Here is a 7543-nt window from a genome sequence, read left to right on the forward strand (position 1 = left end):
AAAGGAGGCACCAATTATCTCACTTTTACTGATGTAAATCAAGCTCCTGATACGTTCAAGAGTTTTATGAAGTTTCTCTTTGAAACTTACTTTACAGGTGCTCTTACAGCAAATCCAGTCATGTACTTGGATGTTCTAGGGGACTTCTGGAACACAGTTGTGATAAGAACAGTGGTGCATGAGAACCAAACTGCTTTCATGGTGGTTAATTGCTCCATTCAGGTTCAACAAGTAGAATTTTCAGAAACTAATGTGAACATGGCTCTGGGAATTCCTACTGAAGGTTTGATGGAGGTTCAAACTCAGGATGAACTAACAGAATTCATGGACTTCATCAACTATAGTGAAAGGATCAACTTAGCCGGTCTCAACAAGAAGAATTTGAGGAAGGAATGGTCATTCCTATTTGACTCCATTGTGAGAGCATTCACATGTAGGAATACAGGGTATGATAACATTTCTAGTATAGTTCAGAAACTAGTATTCTTCATGGCTCACAACAGACACATCAATGTGGGGATGTTAATTCTGCAGGAACGCAGCACACGGCTAACTATGCCTTTGTCTTCAAGAGGCAATGAAATTTTCTTTCCTAGGTTTATAATGTCTACTATAAATCATAAAGTTCCAGACATTGATTTACTTAATGGTATAAATAGGACAAAAATAGGCAATTGTAAGCAAGCATCCAAAATTTTATTTGGTTCAATTACTATAAAGAACAAGGTAAATGTCAGTCTCAAAATCACTCCATTTATGGTGGAGAGGTTTAGGACTTACCCTTATTCCATGCCTGACATGAGGTCTACTATTACATCTAGTGCAGTAATGGTTCATGTACATGTGGAAGAACAAACACAGGAACACCAACAGGGACCTTCCCATACTGAGACTCTTTCTTCTTTACCATTAGAAGCTAGGAAACCAACCACTTCATCCTCTCAAAAGGGTAAAGTGAGTAAAAAGAAGATAAAGCAGGCACCTTTAGCAATAATAAATGTGAGTGGTGAAGACCAAACAGAACAAGAGTCACCCTTGGTCAAGAAAATAAAGAAGGTTAAACAAACTGAGTTGACCACTCAAGCCACCTCTGCACCCTCCCAAAAGGATGAAGTTGTAAAATAGGGAAGTAAATAGACTCTGGAGGCATCCTCTCAACAGGGTGTCTCTATTGAACAAAGCATCCACCCTAATGCACCTTGTACAGAGTCTGCACCATCACTTGAATAAATTCAAGTGTATGAAAGGGCAAATAAGGATGGCACAAAGAGAGCACATCTCTTGAAGCTCCCTCATTCATTCAGGGGGAGCTGCCAAAACTCTATGAAATTTAAACTCTAATTTCTCAAATTTTTTCTTCATATAATGAAGCACTTGAATCTAATTCTCAAGTGTTTCCAACTTCAAGTGACACAGTTCATGAAACTGTGCTCACCACCCAGGACCAAAATCTAGTTGGTGAGATGCTACATACTAGGGTAGACCTTGATGACACCAACACAAACACAGGGGTTTCATCAGTTTTCACTGAAGACCCTGTGGTAATTTTAAATGCACCTTCATGTGTAAATCAACCTTCACAAGTTATAAGGTTTGAGGGTAGTACTCCTGAGGGGGAGCTATCTAAATTCTCTCTAATTCAATTGAAGGTTCCTCTTGCAGGAATAACTCCCCTCAAAACCCTAGCTGAGATTGTACTCACAATTAAAGCTAAGAGTTCAATTGCCAATGATCCTGCTATAGGGGAGGCAAGTTTAGCTCATTCAAGTACAAGCTCACTGCAAAATGAGCAAGGGTTTGAGACTAGAGTACATTACTGTAACCTAGTTAACTCCCCTCCAATTCCAATGGAGGTTCCTACCATAAGTGGAGAACAATAACATGTCATAACCACAGTTCAATCTGTGAGTCAAACTGTGACATCTGTCATAGTTGGTTATATTGGATCCCTTTCTTCCTCCTCAAATCCAAATGATCAACCATCAACATCCAACCCTTCACAACAACCATCTCACCTAATCCAACAGTGGTTACAGAATACTCAATCCCAACCAAACACTGTGGATGACCTTCTAGTTGATCAACTTTCAGGCCATGCAAACATCACCCAACATCTACTCACTTCAGATATGTCAAGTCAAGACTATCAGGATATTATGCTAACCTATAATGAAGAAGTTGAAAAGCAAAAGCAGAAAATAGTAAATGAAGCTGAGCAAGATTGAAATGTGGATGCTTGGCTATCTAAGGACTTCACCTTGGAGATGGATGAGGTCTTGGCAAGGTTCAGATAAGAATATGTCACTATCTTAGGGAGTAATGCCAAGGTCCTCACTGTTAGTGTATACTGAAAATATTTATTTGAAGTATATACATTTATTTCTGGCCAGTTTAATTGACAATCATTTGAATGTTTACATGTTGTCTAATATTATATATTGTGAACAATCTAGTATCAAATGAGATACAGAATATTAGATTGTTAAATACGGTTATATAATATAATAAGGTTCACAGCACAGGTGGTGTTGGACAATCCACTGATATGGCTGTAGTATTATTTAGATTAGTTTATATTGACTAATAAATAATACTAATATACTTTGTGTATATTGAACAGGATCAAAATTAGAATTGTTCCCTTAATACTGATTAAGAAGGAGAACTAAGATTCTATGTTATTATTAATGCTTAGGTTCTTAATCCGGAAATAATAATTGACACGTGTATATTATTTACATGCTTTGATTTATATATGAAGTAATTCTTTTGAATTATATCATTATATTTTGGGTGATGGAATTATATACATGGTGGATATTATTTATTGAAGGAATCCATGTCCTGATAATATTCGGGTTAATGATGTCCCCTTGAAAGCTCAAAAAGATTTAATTATGAGAAACCCTGCGGGTGGAATTTATTCTGGCATAATTAAATAAAGATTGAGTGGATGATCAAGGATAAAAGATATTAATTAAATAAATTATCAGTAATTTATTTAATTAATGGACATGTGATATTTTAAACATGGGGAATTTAATAAGCAAATAATATTGGAACCGAATTAATTATTTAAATTGCGGTATTAGGAAAGGTAGTGCAAATATTAATTCTTTAGTGAATTAAATTAATATTTAATTACATTGGGCTAGGCTCAAGATGTAATTATAAGGCCCAACCTATCCATGGTCCCTATTGTAGCCTATATATATTCTTATTCTCTTCTTGCTTGGAGAGGGTGAAAACCTATTGTAGCCACCAAGGAGCAAGAAGGGAGGATAACTTGAGAAGACGGAGGCCACACTTCGCTCAAGGGAATTTGGGAATACAATAGAAGAGCGTGGAATCAACCGTTAACAAGGTGATTTTCTTTTCGTAATCTTTATCGTAAAACGTAGTAACACCCTAAGTCTGTGGTTCCCAACAATTGGTATCAAGAGCCTGGTAATAGGTTCTACGTTTTATGATATAATGTCCATGTCGTAATTATATATGCGTGTATATAGTGTTTTACTTGTATTGGTTTTGATGCAGGTTGTTAATCCACTATTATGGCCATGTATATTTTAATTATGTGTCTGGATCCCACGTGGTTTAATCGTGGTTAATTTCTGTTTTGGTTTTCACGTGGTTTAATCGTGGTTGTAATTTACACGAGGGTTGATCATGTTAGAATAGATTTTACAAAATTAGTTTTGTATTAGATCTAATTTTTTGTAATTGTTCCGGGTATTTTGTAATAGTTATGTGCGATCGGAAATCAATTCCGGTAGTTTTTTGTTCCGTTGTGCGATTACAAGGGGCTGCTGTTGGTGTTTGGATCGAACAAAATCAAAACAAAACTCACAGAAAAGGAACAGGCGGTCGGCGCGGTGAAAAACAGCAGAAACAGGGGTAACGCAGGCTGGACCTGCGTTACAGGCCAAGTTACGGCGGTAACGCAGGTCGAACCTGCGCAACATGCCTATTTTGGCTGTAACGCAGGCTGCACCTGCGCAACACGCCCAGATTGGCTGTAACGCAGGTCTGGCATGCGCAACAGGTGCTGGGGCAGTTTTTTTTCGAAAGCTGGATTTTTTTTTTCAAGGGCCATAATAGTGGAAAATTTATTTTAATTTTTTCCATTAAATTTTTAATTATTGCTTTAATTTATTGATTATGTGTGTCGTTAATTATGTGTGTAATTTCTTTAAAATTGCATGTTTAACTTAATTAGGATGACATGGACATGAATTTTATTTATTGCTTTAATTAAATGTTATATGTTGTTAAAATTATGTGTGTATTTTGAATGCATGATTAGACATAATTATAACGACATAGGACCCCATTTAATTTTAAAATTCCTCAATTTCAATAAAAAAAATTTAAGTGGGAGAGGGAATTAATATGAATTTAAATCCCATGGTCTCCATTATTGGTTGTAGGTAATTTAACATAAAGACGAATATAAATTATATATACGTCACCCATCGTGGCATGTAATTTATGGTGTCTAGAATGTTATAGAAATTACTAGAACAAACTTCTTAAATTAATTTTAAAAGGAATAAAATACGAATTTTCTTTATTTCTGATTTGGGGCAATTTTGTCAAAAACGAGTTCATCGAACTTGTAAGGTTGTGGGTTTTAAGCGAGACAGATGTGACTCCTCCACTACCTGGAAATCAAACCATTGATGAATATTGAATTGAAGTATTCTATTCAAGGCAAAATTACGAATATTGGAAGGTATACACGCCACCCATCATGGCGTACCAAGTTCCATAGATTTCAAATAATTTAAGATTTGATGATGGTATACACTTAGCTATGAAAAATAATATAGTCCACCCCAACGTGGCATATTGTTTAGTAATAGGACCGAAGTAACATTTAAACAAAATTAGGTGGTATACATGTCACACATCGTGGCGTACCAGAAGCTTATGGTGTTTAGATGTTAGTGCATTAAATTTTAATAATTGTTAGAGGAATCAATAGATCTTAATAAATGCACCCTTATTTATGTGATGTTTTTATGCATGATTCTCAGGATAAAATGGGCTTTAATCCACTATTCACCATACTTAAGGATAACAAACTTACCGGACCTAACTATATTGAATGGAAATGAAATTTGGACATTGTGTTGACTGTTGAGGAGTACAAGTTTTGCACTTATGAACCCAAGCCTGAACAGCCTGTTGTTGATGCTCCTGAAGATGAGAAAGAGTATTATAAACGGTGGATTAAGGCTGATGAGATGTCGCGATGTTACATTCTGGCAGCAATGTCGGGTGTTTTGCAATATTAGCATCAGTCTATGGCCACTGCTTTGGATATGCTCTTTAATCTCAAGGAACTTTTTGGAGATCAGAATAGGGCTGCTAGGCAAGTAGCCATGAAGGCTTTAATGAACACTCAGATGGATGAAGGCACACCTGTAAGGGATCATGTTCTCAAGATGATGTCGCATCTGAATGAGATAGAGATCCTTGGTGCTGAACTTGACGGGGAAACCCAGATTGACATTATCCTTATGAGCTTGTCCAAGAGTTTTGAGCAGTTCCGCTTGAATTACAACATGAACAAGAGGCAGTATAGTCTCGCGGAACTGCTGATAGAACTTCAGGTAGCTGAAGGATTATTTCGGCAGAGTGTTTAAGTGAATATGGCTGAGAAAGGTTCTTCCTCTAAGTCGAAAGGTATTAAGAAGAAGAAAAAGGCTCAGACACAGAAAGTTGTGAAGGCAGTGGGAGTTCAGGGTGGTGTGAAAAAGCCTAAGGGAAAGTGCTTCAGATACAAACAGTCAGGTCACTGGAAATAGGATTGTCCTCTTTCTAAGAAGACAAACAATACTGGTATGTCTCTTTCTCTAGTTACAGAAACATTTATAGCGGCTATATCTACGAGCACTTGGTGTGTAGATACGGGAGCCACTGATCATGTTTGTAATTCTATGTAGGGGTTCCAGCTATCCAGAATGCTTAGAGATGGTGAGATATACGTGTTCATGGGAGATGCTATGAAAGTAGCAGTAGTTGCAGTAAGAGTTATTCATTTATCTTTTGGTTCTGATAGGATTTTGGTTTTGAATAATTGTCTTTATGTACCTTCTTTTAGAAGGAATTTAATTTCGGTTTCTAAACTTGCTTTGGATGGTTATAATGTTTGTTTGGATCGTAATGTTTCTATTATGATGAATAAACGAATTATATGTTCTGGTACATTGCAAGACAATTTGTATATAATTAATCCTAGTCAACCTGCACTGCAACTGCAATTTAGGGAATTGAACAACACATCTTCTAACTCTACTAAAAGAAAGGAACCTTCTAGTTTGAACCAAACATATCTTTGGCACTTGAGATTAGGTCATATTAACTTGAGGAGGATTCAAAGACTGGTAGTAGACGGGCCTTTAAGCTCATTGGCAGTGGAGCCATTTCCAGTTTGTGAATCCTGCTTAGAAGGTAAAATGACTAATAGGCCTTTCAAGGCAAAGGGGAATAGAGCCAAACAACTGTTAGAATTGGTTCACTCTGATTTATGTGGACCCATGAATATCCAAGCAAGAGGTGGTTATGAATATTTCGTCACTTTCATTGATGATTATTCTAGATATGGGTACGTTTATTTGTTGCGCCATAAGTCTGAGTGCTTTGATAAGTTCAAAGAGTACAAAGCTAAAACGGAGAAGCGACTTAATAAAAGTATCAAGTCACTACGATCAGATCGTGGTGGCGAATACTTGCTTGGAGAATTTAGGGAATATTTATCAGAAATTAGGATAGAATCCCAGTTAACTGCACCAGGCACACCCCGGCAGAACGGTGTAGCAGAGAGAAGGAACCGGACCCTTTTAGAGAGTGTTAGATCGATGATGAGTTATTCGGATTTACCCAAGTCATTTTGGGGACATGCCTTAGAGACAGCAGCTTATCTTCTGAACTTAGTACCTTCTAAGTCGGTTCCTAAAACCCCCTTAGAATTGTGGACCGGGGATAAACCGAGTCTAAGACATATTCGAATATGGGGTTGTCCCGCACATGTGCTGAACAAGAACGCGACTAAGTTAGAATCTCGTACAGAAGTAAAGCTGTTTGTAGGCTACCCCATGGGAACGAAAGGATATTTATTTTATAGTTCGAAGAATCGGGATGTCATTGTTAGCACCAATGCAAGATTCTTGGAGGAGGACTATATAATGAATCATAAACCCATGAGTAGTGCCGTTTTAGAGGAACTAGTGGGAGGGACAAATAATACCCATGAAGCTGTAGTACAAGTAGAAAAACCACAACATAATGTACAACCTGTCACTAATACCGCACCAGTGCCTTGTCGTAGTGGGAGGGTTGTTCAACAGCCTGATAGATTCATGTTTTTGGGAGAGTCTTCAGACTTGGTCCCTGGTGAACATGATGATGATCCCCGTACATACGAAGAGGCAGTACAAGACAAAGATGCAGATCTTTGGCAAAAGGCGATGGAATCTGAGATAGAATCAATGTATTCTAATCAGGTCTGAGAGCTCGTGGAACCACCCAAAGGTAT

The sequence above is a fragment of the Apium graveolens genome, chromosome 3, assembly GCF_009905375.1.
Source record: "Apium graveolens cultivar Ventura chromosome 3, ASM990537v1, whole genome shotgun sequence".
Lineage (NCBI taxonomy): Eukaryota > Viridiplantae > Streptophyta > Magnoliopsida > Apiales > Apiaceae > Apium > Apium graveolens.